The sequence below is a fragment of the Lepisosteus oculatus genome, chromosome 6 (genome assembly GCF_040954835.1).
Source record: "Lepisosteus oculatus isolate fLepOcu1 chromosome 6, fLepOcu1.hap2, whole genome shotgun sequence".
NCBI classification, from domain to species: Eukaryota; Metazoa; Chordata; class Actinopteri; order Semionotiformes; family Lepisosteidae; genus Lepisosteus; species Lepisosteus oculatus.
The window spans coordinates 21,760,180-21,780,278 of record NC_090701.1 but is presented as its reverse complement, the minus strand read 5'-3'; the positions used below and the strand labels follow the sequence as shown (position 1 = coordinate 21,780,278).

Below are 20,099 nucleotides of genomic sequence, written 5' to 3'. Positions count from 1 at the left end.
AACTACCCATTAAGTCTTAAAAGACAGAACAAAAGAAACCATTTTTAACAGTCTGTTTCCATCAACTTAAATGCATTTGTCTTAATTCATCCCCATATCTCTGAGTCCTTAATCTCTTACAGGAATGGCATTCATTATCAGAAATACAAAGGTCAATTTATTTAACACTTCATGCTGAAAAGTAGAAAGAAGAAATAGAATATGACGAATCAGAAGAAAGCTCAACAGCTGAAACTTTATGGTTGTTCTTTCTACATGAATGAACCTTTAAGTTCCTTTGCAGTCAATGCATGCTGACACAGCTCATTTATTATCAGAAATATGCTTGTTCCTGGTAAGGGACACAGTATCATGATTGTAATCCCTCCCCCTTAAGGGTGCTCCGGCTCTTTCACATTTTAGTTGATTTTGTGCACCTGCCCCCTGTTCCAGCCCTTCCCTACAAAAGCTAGATGCTCCCACCATTTCTGGCTCTGCATTGAAAGATGAACGCCCGGAGGCCCGCCTACCACCAAGTTGCCCTACGCCTGTGTCTTTTGGGCATTGGCCTCCTATCGGCATCCTGAACCAGCCGACTCTGGGGCTTGGAATGCCTGGCCCCGTTACCCCTTTTTTATCTCCCCAACCCTTCAACAGATTCTGCTCCGGTTTTTAACTTTTGTCCTCTACATCTTGTACTGGATTACCCGGTTTTGGACTTTTGCTTACTCTGGATCTCCTTACAGACTCCCTCTGGATTGTCGCATGGACCCCCCCCCCCGAGCACCAGCGCACAGGTCAACACACCCCCCTGTTCTTCTACCAGCCCTGACCCTAGGCTACTTCCCCCTGTGTTTGTTTCACTCCCTTCCAGATTCTGCTGTCTGCATAGGGTCCTGAATGATGCATCGTGACACACAGCAGCCCAGAGCCTATTCTGGCTCCACAGTGCTCAAGGTGGGACTATACAGTAGAACAGTCCACTGTAAGGCAAAAACTGGCACACAACCACTCAGGGACAATTTAGAGACTCCTGTTAGACACCTGGCAGCCTGTTTTTGGAAGGTGGGTGAAAAATTAGCATTTTTCACCCACCTTTTCACCCACCAGAAAAACCTGGTGATGATCTTGGAGAGAATGAGTAAACTTTACACAGAAAGCATCTGTCTGGAAGTCGGGAAATGAGCCCTGTGAAGCAGAAGTCTTAACAAAAAGAGATGTAAAAAATGTATCGTGTTACTTCTTAAGAGGTTTCTGGCTGAGCAAGCAGAAATCTCTTTCCATCACTCTCTGTACCTCATAACATAATATTCTGCCACAAAATACTTTGGGTTCAGTTCCAGGAAGCATTGGGCAGCGCAATTGTTTATTTGTTGATTGAAATCGGAGGTTTGTGTTTTCACTGTTGTCTGTAAATAATTATGTATTTGTTTACAGTCATAACAGTTGATGAGGCAACGGTCAAGACCTGCTGAGTAAAAGCAGAGCAGAGTTGTTTTTTTATTTATTTCCTGAAGTGTTTCAACTACAAACCCTGGAACCACCCTGGGTTCTTAGGATTTCACCTGTACGAGGAATGTGCAAAGGTCTCCAGCTGGCCAGCGTGACCTGCAGATCTTCACACAAGGCTTAGTTCCCGACTGAGCAAATAGCAAATCGGTCACACTCCTAACATTTCTAAACTACAAACTGATTTTTGAATTTTCCGTTGGATACCAACTTTTTAAAAAGGCATTTGACACCTTTCATTCAATATCTTTATTCGTCAGCTCAATTTTTTGTTAGATTTTCCTGTAGTGTAAATGCTTTACTTTTTGTACCCTTTTTGTCGACCTCATCAACCCTTGACAGAACAAGGCTTTTTCAATGACCAGCAGTTTATGGATGCTGTTTTCTATAAGACATTCATGGTATTAGTATTTTTGTTGTTGTATTACAGCTGAATTTAAAACATTAATTTAATATTATTCTAGAAGTTAAAATTCACTCTCCCACCCCCAGCACAGAGACGTTATACAGATACAGCTACCCTTCACACAATTACACATATAACTATTCCCATTTATACAGCACAGTGAGATTTGTATTCAATATAAACACTGGGCTTTCACATCGTCAGACTACTTGTTTAAGAAAGAAGTCACCAAAATTACACCAATAATACATCTGAAATGTAAGCTGTAAGTTGGGCAATGTTTTGCATGAAAAACCCCCAAATATAAATAATAAGCTCATCACAGCAATATATAACAAAATTCACAAGAATGCATAGATATCTAGTGATTAAATGATATTCGCATTTAACGAATCTATTTTTTGACAACTTGATTTTTTGCACTAGCAAAATAAAAGGCTAAGGTAACTTCTCTGGTCTACTAAATAAAAAAAAAATATAAAAATAACATAATGCAACATTGTGCATAATGTTTTTTAAGCAGTGAAGAATATTTTATTGCAGGTATCATGTAAAGAATGATAATTAGGTGGTCTTCACAGTCTGGGACTAGACCAGGAGTTACTGTACAAAGCATTTTGCTGTCAAGTGTCAAAATCATACTCACTGTCGAGTGCTGGTGATGTCTTGTTTTCACTACTGGGACTGCTTCCTTTATCACACGGTTTTAAATGAATCGATGAAAACACAAATTATGCATAACCAAATGAGTTATGGAGGGCTGCGTCCTGTAGCTTCAGTTGTTTAAATGACATAGGCAGGGCATTCCAAACTTACAGTAATTCCAGCTTGTACATGAAGATTCTAACAGAGTCTCGTGGAATTTTATCAAAGAAGAGCCCGGAGAGGTATTCTCATTCACTCAGTAAGGTCTTTATTCATATTGCAATATGGGAGCCCTGCTGTCACTCTGGATAGTGCGTCAGAGACTCAATTTGTTACAAGCAGTACAGGGTTTTTATAAGACGTTGCGCTGTAAAAAAGCTCAGCGCTTTGTCCCTTCTAACAGTTCCCCTTTCCCTAAGACAAAACAAGGTTTGTTTTGTTTTGTTTTTTACACTTGTTTTACAATCAAAAGACTTTCTGTGAGTAAGAATTCCATTTTACCAGTACCGGTTACATATGGCAATAAAGTTCAAGTTCAACAGATTACATCATAAAAATGAAAGAAGAAGCACCACGAGATCTGTTTTTCAAAGCTTATCAGTTACTTATCAGTTATCAGCTAATCTAATGACCCAGACAGCATATATTGTTTTGGTACATTGTCTTCTAAAGTAACCTAAACAGTATGTACTTTGTTGACATACTGTTTTCTAAAAATCTGCCTGTAGCACAGCAGTTACATCTTTGAAATATATTTTCTAAAAGCACCAATATATTTTTTGCAAAGCTCTCTACAGTTTAAGAATCAATTTACTTATTAGATTTCCATTTCAAGAGCTAGTGCACATAATGTATGTTTTGATAAACAGACTTTTCAAGCCACTTGGACAGTTGTCCAAGACACTTTTTCCTGAAACTTAGTTGCATTTCAAGATCATGCAATCCCAGCTTTCATTTTCATGTACTTTTTTTATTTAATGAACCTGGGGCATACATTTAAATGCACTGTAGCAACTATTAATTCACTTAGAATTAAGTGTTATTAAAGATTTCTAATAATCTTGGCATGCCTTGATCAAGCAGTCATTTGCTGTCTGTGGATGGCACAGGATTGTGGCTAAAGAGGCCCCTCTGATAAAAGAGATCATAAAGCTGTATTAAACTGAACAATGTTATGACATACTGTATAGAACAGACGGACTCCAGCCAGTCTCCAGGCTGATTTCTTCTTGAAATCACAGGTCAAAGGTTGCTATTCATCACCTAAAGGAAGATGCACCAATAAGTGATCAACAGGGTGGATATCAGAACCAAACCAGATGGCATTTCAGCCAGTCACCAACTTGTGATGTCATCCATAAACTAGAACCCAAATCATTCTGGCAAGAGCTTCGGTGGAGAGCAATCTTTGCAGACGATAGTACTCAATGGTCAGTCTGTAAAGGTTGTGGAGAGTTTAAAATATCTGGGAACACATATTGATCAGAGGCTGAGTTACACTGATAATACAGAAAGCAAATCGAAGGCTGTTTTTAATTCAAAGTCTCAAGAACTTTAATGTTAGTCAAAATGTCCTATAGAAGGCATATAAAAGCCTTGCTGAGAGCATCCTGGCATTTAACATGACAGTTTGGTATGGAAACATGGGGTTATAAAACAAAACCAAACTGTCCAGTATTGTGGCAGAAAAAATAATTGGGAAATAGCAGCCCCAACTATTCAACTACTCAACTTGATCAACTACTCAATGAATGTATTAACTATACATGTAGTCCCACAACTACCTATTTATTTATCTATTTATTTAGGTATCACATATTGCTGTTGTGATTTAATGTGATTTTATGTGACACTTATGTTTTGCTTGTGTGTTTTGTATTTCTAAGGGAGAAGCCAAAGACAAATTTCCACAGCAGTGGACAATAATCTTTAAATCTAACTTTCAATCTAACTGGCAATCTGAATTTTCCAACTGCAAGCTGTCTGACTTAAACTTTTCTTCAAGAAGCCATGCCAGGAGAGTGAGTCAGTAAAGTGCAGAATTCTGTCCAAGATATTCTTCTTGAAACAAATGAATCTTGTGCTTATGAACCCACTGTTATTTGTGCCTGATCACCGAAATTAGACAGTTGGACTCCTTTTTGTCAACATCCAGAATATCCTAGAATATTTTTAGCAAAGCTACTGTATATCCAAGGTGAGCTGAGTTCCCATTTTGACTAACTTGTATCTCAAGAAGACAAACTGCAAGATGCTACTTTGGCAGAGGTACAGTAGCAGCCTAACCAATGCAAGCTGCTAGACAACGCCAGGCAAAACTTTCTCTCTCTTCTCTGTCTGCATCAGGACCCTCCCAGCACAGAAAACCTGATACGGAAACCCAGCCAGCTTTATTTACCAGATCAAAGTTTAAACTCATCAAGGGACATTTGGCCAACAGATTTTTGAGTATTATTTCATTATTAACATCCTAATTCTCAAGATCTGAACTGTTACCCCAAACGCATTTGATGTTTAGTTCACAATAGTAAATGCATATTTACTAGTGTCTGAGAATATAAAAGTGATTTAACTATATGAGAGTGATAGAACGTAGAATGTGACACAATATAGTCAAAGCGTTTTTTAACTTTTAAGATATTAACTCTGATCTTTGTAATCCCTGAGTGAATGAAACATATTTAGGTACTGAAATGGAAATCTAATAAGTAAATTGATTCTTAAAATGTAGAGAGCTTTGCAAAAAATATATTGGTGCTTTTAGAAAATATATTTCAAGGATGTAACTGCTGTGCTACAGTACGTGCAGAATTTTAGAAAACAGTGCGTCAACAAAGTACACTGTTTAGGTTACTTTAGAAGACAGTGTACCAAAATAATATATGCTGTTTAGGTCATTAGGTTAGCTGAAAGTAACTGATAAGCTTTGAAAAACAAATCTAGTGGTGCTTCTTCTTTTGTTTTATGATGTAATCTGTTGAACTTGAACTTGAACTTGAACTTTATTGCCATATGTAACCGGTACTGGTACAATGAAATTCTTACTCACAGAAAGTCTCTCGATTGTAAAACAAGTGTAAAAAACAAAACGAAACAAACCTTGTTTTGTCTTAGGGAAAGGGGAACTGTTAGAAGGGCAAAGCGCTGAGCTTTTTTACAGCGCAACGTCTTATAAAAACCCTGTACTGCTTGTAACAAATTGAGTCTCTGACGCACTATCCAGAGTGACAGCAGGGCTCCCATATTGCAATATGAATAAAGACCTTACTGAGTGAATGAGAATACCTCTCCTGGCTCTTCTTTGATAAAATTCCACGAGACTCTGTTAGAATCTTCATGTACAAGCTGGAATTACTGTAAGTTTGGAATGCCCTGCCTATGTCATTAAAACAACTGAAGCTACTGGACGCAGCTCTCCTTAACTCATTTGGTTATGCATAATTTGTGTTTTCATCGATTCATTTAAAACCGTGTGATAAAGGAAGCAGTCCCAGTAGTGAAAACAAGACATCACCAGCACTCGACAGTGAGTATGATTTTGACACTTGACAGCAAAATGCTTTGTACAGTAACTCCTGGTCTAGTCCCAGACTGTGAAGACCACCTAATTATCATTCTTTACATGATACCTGCAATAAAATATTCTTCACTGCTTAAAAAACATTATGCACAATGTTGCATTATGTTATTTTTATATATTTTTTTTATTTAGTAGACCAGAGAAGTTACCTCAGCCTTTTATTTTGCTAGTGCAAAAAATCAAGTTGTCAAAAAATAGATTAGTTAAATGCGAAGATCATTTAATCACTAGATATCTATGCATTCTTGTGAATTTTGTTATATATTGCTTTGATGAGCTTATTATTTATGTTTGGGGGGTTTTCATGCAAAACATTACAGCTTACATTTCAGATGTATTATTGGTGTAATTTCGGTGACTTCCTTCTTAAACGAGTAGTCTGACGATGTGAAAACCCGGTGTTTATATTTAATTCAAATCTCACTGTGCTGTATAAATGGGAATAGATATATGTGTAATTGTGTGAAGGATAGCTGTATTTGTATAAGATCTCTGTGCTTGGGGTGGGAGAGTGAATTTTAACTTCTAGAATAATATTAAATTAATGTTTTAAATTCAGCTGTAATACAACAACAAAAATACTAATAGCATGAATGTCTTATAGAAAACAGCATCCATAAACTGCTGGTCATTAAAAAAGTCGGGTTCTGTCAAGGGTTGATGAGGTTGACAAAAAGGGTACAAAAAGTAAAGCATTTACACTACAGGAAAATCTAACAAAAAATAGAGCTGACGAATAAAGATATTGAATGAAAGGTGTCAAATGCCTTTTTAAAAAGTTGGTATCCAACGGAAAATTCAAAAATCAGTTTGTAGTTTAGAAATGTTAGGAGTGTGACCGATTTGCTATTTGCTCAGTCAGGAACTAAGCCTTGTGTGAAGATCCGCAGGTCACGCTAGCCAGTTGGAGACCTTTGCACATTCCTCGCACAGGTGAAATCCTAAGAATCCAGGGTGGTTCCAGTGTTTATAGTTAAAACACTTCAGGAAATAAATAAAAAAACAACTCTGCTCTGCTTCTACTCAGCAGGTCTTGACTGTTGCCTCATCAACAAGTGTCATGACTGTAAACAAATGCATCATTATTTACAGACAACAGTGAAAACACAAACCTCCGATTTCAATCAACAAATAAACAATTGCGCTGCCCAATACTTCCTGGAACTGAACCCACAGTATTTTGTGGCAGAATATTATGTTATGAGGTACAGAGAGTGATGGAAAGAGATTTCTGCTTGCTCAGCCAGAAACCTCTTAAGAAGTAACACGATACATTTTTTACATCTCTTTTTGTTAAGACTTCTGCTTCACAGGGCTCATTTCCTGACTTCCAGACAGATGCTTTCTGTGTAAAGTTTACTCATTCTCTCCAAGATCATCACCAGGCTTTCACCAAATGCTCAGTTTTCTACCCACCTTCCAAAAACAGGCTGCCAGGTGTCTAACAGGAGTCTCTAAATTGTCCCTGAGCGGTTGTGTGCCAGTTTTTGCCTTACAGTGGACTGTTCTACTGTATAGTCCCACCTTGCACACTGTGGATCCAGAATAGGCTCTGGGCTGCTGTGTGTCACAATGCGTCATTCAGGACCCTATGCTGACAGAAGAATCCGGAACTTACTCTACTATGTAATCATCAACCATCAGCACTAACATCTCGTTCCCTTGAGCCTTACTGTCTGCCCATTTTGGTGACTGTTGATTTATTTTTAGTTAAAATAAAATCCCAAATAAAATATCAAGTTTAGTTTTAATTCTTACTGTATGTTAGCATGAATTTATAGGATTAAAAACACAATTGGAACACCGTTCCACACAGCCCCCTTTTCCTGCAGGTTTAAGGTACTGCTTTAAGCGATTTCCCTTTTTGCAAGGTTTTTGCAGAACGTAGCCCTCGCATAAAATGAGGGATGCCTGATCTGGGATTTTGATCATGCAAAATAATCCATTCACACATTTTCTAACCGCTTCTTCCAATTCAGGGTGGTGGGGAGCTGGAGTCTATCCTGGCAAGCAATGGGTGCAAGGAAGAGTACTTCCTGGATGGGACGCCAGTCCATTGCAAATGCAAAATGTTAATTCTCAAAATTCACAGCAACTGCTTGCTGTTAAAAAGACACCTTTAGCCTTAAAGATGTTCCTTATCAGATTAACAGAGAGATCAAATGAGTCTATCAGAACATATTTTACACATTTTGCTTGAAGATCAAAGGTACAGCATATTGGAATTTCAAAAAAGACCATAGGTGCCTGAAGACAAACTGACAGTCATAAGGATGTCTGTGCTCATGAGATTTAATGAGCTGATATCAATGTTTATGTGCCCAAAGTGTTAAAGGCCAAAAAGCTGTATAAAGACTAAAGAATGCAGGACCTATGACTTTTCACACTGTTGTATTTACATTAAAATATATATTAGGCCAACAGAGAAAAGATCAATAAAATGAACTAGGCCAGAGTGCATTGAATATTCGTTTTCTTATATCTTTCTATACAGTATATGTAAGAGCTGTAGGTTACCAAATGGTGTAGATAATCAGAGACAAATGTTACAATTCTATGAGGAGGATTAAGCCTGAAGAACTAAAAAGATTGTGATCTGTTAAGTTGTACAATGATAGTGTACATCACTATCAGAAGACATGACCAAATTATCCAAAACATTTTGTTTTAATATGATCCTATTTAAGCTTTTCCAGTATTACTAGTGATGAACAAAATAATGAAAATTGCTGTGTCTTGCAAAGGTATACAGACCCTTATGCAGTTTTTACATTTTGCCTAAAAACTTGTCATGGCATTTTCATGGATCACATTGGCATTTACAAATATTATTTCTACCTTAAAGAAAAATGGAAAAGTCACAGAATAGGTGCACAGTATTACCTTAACAAGCCACAGAATTATCTGAGTGTCTGTGTGCATTATTTCAAAATAACACCTATCTCGGTCAGGTTCCTTGGTCAGGTAGAGCATGTCAAGCCACAGATTCAACCATGAAGACAAAAAGGAGCTTTCAAAGCAAGTTTAGGATAATAAAGTCATTGAAAAGCAAAGATCAAGAGAAGGAAACAAAAATATTATCAGTCTCTGAGTATACCCATGAGCACAGTCTACTCAATCTTTAATAGACTGGAAAGATTGTAAGGACTGAAGGAAAAACTGGGAAGCAAAGTCCAGGCAAACACTCAGGGAAGAACAGTTTCAGTCTGCTACAGTTAAAAATGGAATGAAAATTCACCATTCAGCAAGACAACAACCCAAAGCACAAGGCCAAATCTAAATGAGACTTTTAATAGAAAATAGAAAATTGTCCTTGAATGGCCCAGTCAATATTTTGACTTGAATATTTCTGAAAATCTCCAGAGACTTGAAAACTTTATACTAATACAATAGACATATTTCAGTTTTAGTCTTTATAGACATTTAGTAACTGATCCTTCCCATAAAAATCAACAGCTTGAACATTCAGGTTTTTAGTAAAACATTATGTTTAAAACAATTTGAATGGACTATTTTGTAATTTCACAAAATAAAGGGGAAGTATGGTCTGAAAAGCACTGCACAATTAGTGAGCACTACTCAACACAGCACTTGCCAAACTCATTTACGTCTCCAATATCAATAGGCACTATAAATTAGAACGTTAGCCATATAACTTTTGGGTGCAAATATGTTTCCATTGCATGGCTAAAATGAAAATGTATTTCTTCCACCAAAGATTTTGTAAAAAAACAAAACCAAAATAGCAATAACTGGTCATTTCTGTTATTTTAGATACAGACAAATACAATGATTTACTTATTACTCTGCTGTATAATGTGAGGGATTGGGGGTGGAGGTCTCACTGCAGCTTCTCGCTCTATCAGTGCCTTTAGCGTAGTGTTAGGACAGACTGACTTTCCCCTGGAAAGACACAATCGCATCAGATGGTTAAAAGTCACGTCTAGCTTGAAGAACAACACCTTCAGATAGGAGGTTTTACAGTACTGAAAAGGAAATGTTTGAAGAAAACTCTCCTACAACTGATATTTTACAGCTACAAATCAAGCTGAATTATTATTTGAGAACAAAAAATCTAGATTAAATGATATCATTGCAATACAACAGAGATCAAAACGGGGAAAAGAGGGAACTCGCAACAGAACTAAAATGAAGCCTACTGAATGGGTGTATTTAAATAAAGCTTGCAAATTAATAACCATCTATACAAGATTACAGTTTGTGGAACTGAACCATGTAATTTAGCTGTAGTTCTCTGTATAAATCCTACAAATTAATCCAACCATGCGAGTCCTTCCAGATATATGTTTTGATTGTAATGAGGCACACAACTGCAAGACATGGTCTGTATGAGGAAACAAAGGACTGTCACGAGCACCACAATGTTTCAATACCTGTATACTGTATCACTGGGAACAAAGTTGCTATGCTCTCTAATAGACAGCCAGGTGAAAGTGGACATCCCTGTTGAGTGCCCAATCAGATACAAACTGAAGGGATATTACTGTACGTTCCTAGTCTGGACACATGCTACAGAGGTAAAGCCTAGATTATGGCCGAAATTACTAAATGAGTCACCAAACCCGGATTGTTCAAGGACAAGTGAAACAGCTTCATTCTAAATGATCAAATGCCACTTCTGAATTTTAGCAAAGCCACATAAAAAACTGACTGGTGAGAGGTTTGCTCTTCAATATAGAAAAGTAGCATTATGTTATCAGAAGTCAATGCGCCCTTTCATAAATCCTGTCTAATCGGAATATACTGTATTAGACGCCTTATATGACCTTTAAGTTTACTCAAATTATGATAAAAGCAATACAACAGCCCCCAATGAACCATTTATTGACCTTCCAAAAGGAATCAGTGTTTACTTTTTGCCTGTGAAATGTTTTCAAAAGCACAGTGGTCTATATAGAGCATTTAAAAAGGCTGACTTATTGCCACGTCGTGTCATTTGCCAAACCACTTTACCAAAATGGTGTTGAGGGAATCCAGAGGCTACCCGGCATGCAACGAGCACAAGGCAGGGTACACCCTGGATGGGGTGCCAGTCCATCACAGGGCAAGTGCAAGCAATCAAACATGGGGATAATTTAGAGGCCACGATAAAGGCCAAGTTGGGAAATTTGGCCCGGACACCGGGATAACTCCCAACTCTTATCAAGAAATGCCCGGGAATCTTTAATGACCACTGAGAGTCAGGACCTCGGTTTAATGTCTCATCCGAAAGACGGCGCCCACTACAGTATGGTGTCCCCGCTACTATACCGGGGCATTAGGACCCACACAGACTGCAGGGTGGGTGCCCCCTGCTGGTCCACTAACATCACTTCCAGCAGCAACCATAGCTTCCCAGAAGGTACTGGTACGGAGCAGGCTCAACCCTGCTTAGCTTCAGTGGGTAGCCAGTTGAGAGCTGCAGGGTGACATGGCTGCTGGCAGTCTGACTTATTATTGCAACAGATTCATGTCAGAAAAATGACAATCTATTTTCTAGCAGGTACACTACAATTGAATAGATTCAATTATGCCAATTAAAATTTGTTATCAAAAGCATCTCCTCTGAAAGTCACAGGCTAGCAGTAAATGTGGCCACTGCTGGAAGCCATACAAGCTGTACATCTGCGACATGTTTGCAACAGATTGCTGATGCTTGTCTTCTGGGATTCTGCCCTATTTCTCTCATAAGACTGGACAAAATATATGCCTTTTCACTGGTTTCTGAGCTCTAGAGGATGTATATGGTCACAACAATTCCCATAGACATTCAGCTGGACTCCTTATCTGGTGATAAGGGCATCCGTGGTATATCTCTCTCTTCCCATTATGCAATTAATCAACTGTTAAGCAAGCAGCATGAAGACTCAACATGAGTATTATTGTGCTTGAAAGTTGTCATTTCAGGTAAGCCCATGGGACATGTAAATTTGGGGGCAACCCACTTACTCAGTCTTATCCTGACAGAGCGCTGAATAAAAGATTACATCAAGGCATTCTTTGGGACAAACTGTGCTTAACCATTTCATTCCTACATACTATACTGAAGTTCAGATAAAGGATGAAACACAGATATTATGAAAAACACTGCTCTGCTACTATAAATTTGGGTTTCTTTTGCCGATATCCATACACTATGGATAAGATCATTTTATTGGTCATATACAATTTTGTGCATTAGGAATTCATCTTTTTAGCATACCCCAAGTTGCTCTCCATGAGACACACAGACAGGGAGAGAAGCTTGGGGTCAGAGTGCAGGGTCAGCTATTGTACAGCATCCCTGGAGCAGCTGGGATTAAGGACCTTGTTCAGGAGCCCAACGGAGTAGGATTCCTCTGCCGGCCATGGGATTTGTACCGGCAACCTTCCTGCCACAGGCGCAGATCCTTAATCACAGAGCCACCTCTCCGCTCAGAGAATAAGAATGGCGAAGGAATATTGGACTCCCTAGAGCAGGAAGGGATCACTATTTTCTTGAAAAAGTTAAACGGACTGATGCACTGAAGTCTCACCTCAATGCTGTAATAACCACATTGCGCTTTGGTTCACTGTCATAGCTCACACTCTCAATCCCATAGACTTCTGCCAATTCATGGATGATCTTGCGATGCTCTCTGTTCATTGGAGGGAAGCAATGGCTCCTTTTTGTTTGCTTTCCCTAAAACATATGAATTACATTAATATTAAACATATAACATTAATATTAAAACCTTACAATTTTCATTTAATTATAGCCTTTGAAGTCAAGTAATGATTGCTGAATGGTCAAGACGTGCAAACGTCTTAGAAATCTCAAGTACAAAAAGGAGTTATTAAAATCTGAGAGATTAAATCTTATGAGCAGATAGAAAAATTAATTTGAAAAGGTATTATAAAACCATCAGGATGACCTGTAAGAAGGGTTAAAATGATTACTTGATCAGAAGCATATCTCTAATTTAAATATCTAAAAAATGAAGATGCCTTCTGACATTTCTGGCTTTATCTGTCACCTGAAGATTTTAGTCCACAATTTAACATTTCTGGTTAAGGAACTACAATTATCCTTTGTAATGAGGAATTCCAACACCTGCATATTTTATGTTTCTACTGCAAAGTGGGAGTCACATGAAAAAGTAAGTTTTCTTTTGACTGAGAAAAGCGAATAGAAAACTGTGACTGATTCCTACACAAGTGTATGTTACCTTTTAAACATTTACCCAGATTCAATAAATTATTGATTTTTTTACTGACAGCACATTTAAGTTGTGGATGGTAACAATAAAAATTCTACTGTAGAAAAGAAAGCTTTATAAATATATTAGACCACTTAGGCAAAGGTATCAAAAGTTTTGTTGTTACTTTACTTGCCAATTCTACTACATTTTTCATTTCCTCCTCCACTTCACTTACAAACTTTAAGTCCTTCCTGTATTGACAAAGCAAAAAAATATCACAATATGGAGAGCTCAGTGAATAAACTGTGGAAATCATATAAAATGTATATTAGTCTTACGTATGCATCTGCCAAGATTGACCGTGATTAACAGTTATACATAATATATAAGGTCAGCAGTCCACAATAATATAATTAATTATAATGAATATATTATTTTGTATATTAATTTGTTCAGCACAAAGTTATCAAAATGAAAAGATCTGTTTGTAGATTTATCACATGTTGTACATGGTTGAGAAAAGGTCTGAAGTATTACCTTGACCATTCTCTATGATGTTAAAGAAAACTAAGCTTGTTGAAGTTAGAACCATCCTACTTAAATTTTGATGCTGCTTCCAGGCCTGTTAATGCATGATATTAGAAACTGCTTTATCATAGCTGCTGGTATAACAAGGAGAGCAATGAATTGAAGAACAGAAGTAAGAATATTAGGGTGTTACTGTATTGTTCAACCAAAATCTACAGTTTTGAAATGGGCATCAAGCAAGCAAGTCACACCCTGTATCTGTAAACTGGGATTTGAAATTGGGAAATATTGGAAGGAAGAGAAGGGCAATTACGTTTGGATTGAACGGTCTGGAAATCTGACACGGTTAGATCTGCAGGCCACCATTGATGCAATAATATACAGACCCAGCATACATTAGATGACATGCTCTGTGAGACCAAAACAATCCAGCAGAACGAGAAAAACTGCTACAAAATTGGAGTGCGGAAATGTTGAAATTCCTTAAAAGCAGAAGACTAGAAATGACTATTTTGAACACTTTTGCAAGTCTAAAGATTATATTAAAAAACAGTGGTTTGATATACTGCATACTCATCACAGCAAAAAGCAGACCAGACAGGGATTCCAATTCTCAAAGTAAGGTGTAGGCAGAAGTCACAGATGAAAACAGGATTTGTGAAAAACTGCTAACCTGTCTCTACCATCTGAAGAGCAGGACTTTTCTACAAAGCAAATAGGCTAGCGCCAAATATAAATTGGCACTAGCCCACATAAGTAACTCAACATCAGGGTTGAACTCATTTAACAGCAAATCCTTGTGTGTTAAAGAACAGGTTAAGGGTTAAGGTTCTGTGCGCAGATAAAACGGAATAATATCAATATCTGTATTAGCATGGGGAGAGAGATAAAGAAATGGCAGGTAGTCGCAACACCAGGATCACAATTCAAAGCAGCTCTTCACCAGAACCGTTATACATTTCACTGGCGAACAATGCATTTTAATTTAATCTGCTGTCTGACGTTCTGGCTTTTCTGCACTTTAGAGTCTTTTCTCATTGGCTTCAAGGAAAAGTACGACAGCTCATAAACATGAGTAAGAAGGAAATGTTCCTAAACAAAATAACAATGTGTTTACTGGCATGAAGTGTGGATTTTTTTTCCATGAGCACTGGTATGTTAAAAAATATGGAGTTTATTTTTTATTGTTTTACAATAATGGTACAGTATTTACAGTCACTTCTCACCTTGCATCATCCTTCAGGCTGTTGCTACACTTGGTGGAAGAGTTGCGGATGTTGAAAGGATCTGCACTCTGGTCTATCTGCAGAGCCTCAGCAAAGCGCCTTACAGGCGGAGGGAGAAAGTCAGGAAGTCACACCACAGTTGAACATAAAACTTTACATTTAAAGCACAGCTTGCCATGTGCTAGAATAGGGTCACTTCTAGCTCTGCCCCTTGGTGAGAGCATGTTTCTGTACTAGGAGGACTTAAAATTTAGAAATCTAGCCCAGACATGTGAACATGACAGAACTGCACAGCCAGGTATCTCCATTAACAACCTATTCAACCAGCTAAAAAGTGCGAAGATCCTGTATGTCAAAGAGGTATTTCACATTCCAACCTACAACATAGAACAGGAGACACATTTACAGGTTTCAGATGCATGTGCTCTTATGTGACCTTTAAAAAAGGTCAATAACAAAACAAATGAAAGATGAATTACATGCAAAATTAGGAAGATGCTGTAATATTTCAATTATAATAGATTTTGCATGATACGATACATATAACATATACCAAGAGGCATTAATATAACACTGGATCACGCTATTCATGACGAATGCCCAGTATTCATTTGATGCATTTTTCTATTTCTTATGCCTTAAACGCCTCTCAGTAAATTGGTTGAACTTCAGGCACACATCAAAATACATTTAATGGGCTTGGATGGAAATCTAAACCTGAAAAACACAGAGGCCCTGCTTAGGATGGACAATCCTAAATCTCAGGGCCAGCAACTGGCTACTAACTTAAAGGACCATAAGGATCAGCATCATTTTTATTTTGTGTTGGCAATTCAATTATTTCAGATTACAAGTCTCACAAGAAACATTCACTGGCAGAAATATAATGCAATACCTGGCTTTTTTCATTTCCTTCTTTGTAACCAGCTGTCCAATTTCTACAGAGTCTCCAGGCTGCAGGTCAGAAAGTTATTCTACAATAAGAAAAAAGTAACCAGCTGTGGCCAGCAGAGGACTCCTACTCCGTTGGGCTCCTGAGCAAAGGCCCTTCACCCCAACTGCTCAAGGGCAGTATAAATTGCTGACCCTGTGCTCTGACCCCAAGCTTCTCTCCCTTTCTGCGTGTCTCATGGAGAGCAAGTTGGGGTATGCGAAAACACAAATTCCTAATGCAAGAAAATGTATATGGCCAATAAAGTGATCCTATCTTATCTTAACAGTTCTAGCTCTCTCAGGACACAGCACTGATATTGCTGCATCAATCATCTTTGATGGTATTGCTGCATCAAAGCACTATTCAAGGGATTATGTTTCATTTTTGGTATGTTTTAGTTTATTGTATATTAGTCTATTAATAAATCCTATTTTCAAGGATAAAGTCTATTTTATAAGGATCACTGGCTATAAATATATGCACAATTCAAAAATATTCATCAGTGCATTTTTCTATAGGTGAGAAGGGGGTTATATTCGTAAGAGTCTGCTAAAAGGAAGTCAGCTTTGTGTCATTACAGTTTGTGTTGTATTACCCAAAATGTGCTGAGATAAAACAGGTTTCTAAAAAACAAAGCACTACTGTAAACTGCATTCATCTACTCACTTCATGGTTTCCCATACACCATTTCTAGTTGAGGTAGGTACAAGGAGGGCATGTCTCCTCGCTGTGACAGTTATGAAACACTAATGGAAGAACAAAAAAGAACAGTCATATCTTTTTAAAGTACATCTGAAACAATCTTAGACCCAACTGATGAAGGACAGTTACATGGACACAGTTAAGGTTCTATTATGTAACAGCACAATACAGTTCAAACTTAAAATACCTACAGGCTCTTATACAAAGTAAGAGGTGCTGGATATTACAAGTCTTCACATAAGAAAATGAATAAACTCCAGAATCATCAACCACCAGAAATACCCATCTGGTGATCTGACTGGGCCCTGCTGGCCTGAAGTCACTCTTCTGAACATGGACTATCGCTATGCCATGAGCTGTCAAGGAACAGGATGCCTGAAGTATGGTGTTTGTTTCAATCTTCCTAATTAAGTGAAATTAACCTTTAATTCGTTTTGTTTTGTTACAAACAGAAAGGCTAGAAATTCATCAGCATGCTCCAGCAGAACAGATTTCTATATATATATTAATTATATGCCTAATATTTTAAAGTTAGCACCTATCTGTTTAGGGACATTTTTAAATCCCAACTTAAGTGTTCTAGGGAACATTGAACTGTATGGTTACCTATTTAAACACAAACCAGAGAAGACGGCACAAGTACTTATTCACTGTTCGCATAATCACGTAACTTCCTCTGGGTTGCAACAAGTCATTAGCTTAACTACTAATAACTTCTGATATAGTGCCATGATACCATCGTAATACAATCTCAATAGTACAAAGCATAAAGCATGTTTTAGTTAAGTAAAAAACAATGCTGTCACGGACGTCCGAAGGGACTAACCGTGGGGAGCAGGAGAGCAGAAAAAGACCCATATGCGTAGCGGCGAGATGGGAAAAAGGCCCGGGCTCATTAGTGCAAAGAGTTCAGGAATGCCGTATAGAAACCTATGCCCTCAGGGAGCGGACATGGGGCGCCCTGGTGCTAGGCGGGTCTCAGGACATCCGAACGTCAATGCTGAGCGAGGACAGAGTGCAAGACCCAGAAATATATAGCCCAAGGAAGAGAGGGACAGGAAGGACAGCAGACCGGAAACTAGGGACAGGACAGAGAAGGAGCGCCCTCTGGCTGCAGAGGGCGTGACAAATGCAAAAGCATCAGTATATCTTTGAATTTGCTAGATCATTAAAATACCTCAGTAATCTTAGTATTCTTGCTTTGCAAACATTCAATACACTCAACTCTACCTAAGGTTGGAAAAAAAGATACGCTTAAATCTATTATAAAATAATTACAATATAAATATAACCATTAGGGAAAGTATAAAATTGGTTCAGATGGTATTGCGCTAAACGGAGAGGGATATGTTGTAAGTAAATTTCTGATAATATGCTTGTACTATAAACATTTGTTAATGTTTTCTTAATTGTATCTGCTTTGGAACAACTGTAATTCACTGGTCATGCCAATAAACCTTTTTGAACTTGAGTCTTGGAATGATAAATGTTGTTTGAGGTATTTACCTAGCTGTGGATAAGCATAGTAAAAAATATGATCAAAAAGGATCTTCTAGTAATATACTCTGGTTAATTAACTTCTTGGCAAACCACCTGACCCTTCAAGAGCTATAGAGTGTAGCATAAAAGACAGGAAAGAGACAGCAAGGAGGAAACAGAAAGAAGACAGTGAAATTAAGGGCACAGGGAGGAAGAGGAACACTATCACTCTCCTCTTTCTCTAAGCTTGTGGCATGCATTCTTTCTAGGTAATCTCAACCTTATTATTCAGACCTTACTCCCCCTTTTATGTAGCAAATCTGCCATATTGTAGGATCCTCAGACAGATTCCCATTCACTTTAAGGCATCTACTGTATGTTGTAGAAAGGGTGTTTTAGGGTTATATTTTTCATTTAGGGCATAGGGTTCTTCTCTTGTTGGCCTGTTAAGGTGCCTGTTGCAGTGTTTCAGGTAACAGGGGGAGGATTCCAGGAGGATAGGCCTCTGAAGCACATAGTTTTGCATGTTGTATAATGTTTTCTGTTGTCTGGTTGTGTTATCTTATTGTTACTATACATATTTGTTTGACATCAGTTTTGACTTGATTTATTGCTCTTCCAGCAGAGCTATAGTAGAGAGTATAAAAACCTCACAGGCCCGAATTGTTTTCTTACCCCTCAACTTTATTTCCCATTCCTACATAGTAACAATATAATATAGAAATAATGAATAAGATTGATTGGTCTTACCTGGATGATCACATTCATGCTTTCTGGTGCAAAGGTTTTTGCATTCAGGTGGTTTTGTACCACAGGAGATTGGTGGGTAGATTACCGTTTCTCCACAATAGCATGTCAGTTCATCAAAGCCTGAGAGTGAAATAACATTTTTCTTAGAGATGGCATTTGTTGCAACAGAAGCAGGGGTTGATTTTGAGCACACCACAGGCCCCCAACCCATTAGAGAGGCACTGAACTGAATGAGTAGGACAGCATGTCATTCAAGAAGCTCAAGGATTTGCCAGATCTGATGGCTTAATTTACATTCTGCACATAAAAACAAGAAGTTTTAGCAAGATCAAGTTCCTTGGATTGCATCTGTCACAAGTCATTTCATTTCAAAGCATTATTTAAGGTAATAAGAGTTGTGTTTTGGCTAACCTCAATATGGTGTGCACAGAAATTGGTGCATTGAAGGTATCTTTGGTAAACAGTTGCCATATTTCAATACAACCTAAAACTGTAATTTTCTTCATTGAAGTCATCACTGTTTAGCAAAGTAAAATTTCACCTGAAATTTTACTCTGCTAAACAAAAAGTGGTAACCTGTCATTATGGTTAAACATAACACAGAGAAAACACACAACAAATCACACAAAAAAAAACTTGAGCACAACATAAGAGTAGTGCATGCATGGACTGGGATGCACTAAGCATCAAAATGCCCCCAGGATCAGTGTCGAGGGAAAATAGATATCAGAAATACTACTAGATTTTATTCATATATTTCAGGGATCGTCCATGTTGTAGTGAAATGTCAGTGCTTCAGGAATTTTTCAGCACATTGTTTTTATGTTTTATTCAAAACTTCGCTGGGGGGAACTGCATTGGTAGAGGAAGCTTAGTGTATGCTCACTATTTACCATTACAATTTCGAATTGTGAAAATACAGTAAGCTTCCTCCACCAATCATATCACTACACCTGTCTCTTGATTCATCTCGGGGCACAGCAGTAGAGAAATGTTGATACCTGTATCGGGAAATACGTGTCTTTGCGGTCCCGGTTTTGCACTGTGCCACTGTTTAAGCTTGGCAACTGGACAGCAGAGAAGAGGGCCGAGTACTTACTGGTTTGCCAGCAGGGCTGGCAGTTTCCCCGGTGGCAAGGCTCCTGGCACCGGTGCAGACCACAGTTCAGTTTATACCCACAGATCAGAGAGCACTTGTGCT

The 20,099-nt window shown here is 38.1% G+C and overlaps 1 long non-coding RNA gene across 1 annotated transcript; it reads right to left on the bottom strand.

The window, feature by feature from the left end:
- Positions 1-16,663: 16,663 nt before the first annotated feature.
- LOC138239406 (uncharacterized) lies at positions 16,664-20,099 on the bottom strand. Its single transcript, XR_011189879.1, has 3 exons — positions 19,998-20,099; positions 18,899-19,018; positions 16,664-16,713 (listed from the first exon to the last, which is right to left on the bottom strand). It is a non-coding gene; the product is annotated as an uncharacterized lncRNA (long non-coding RNA).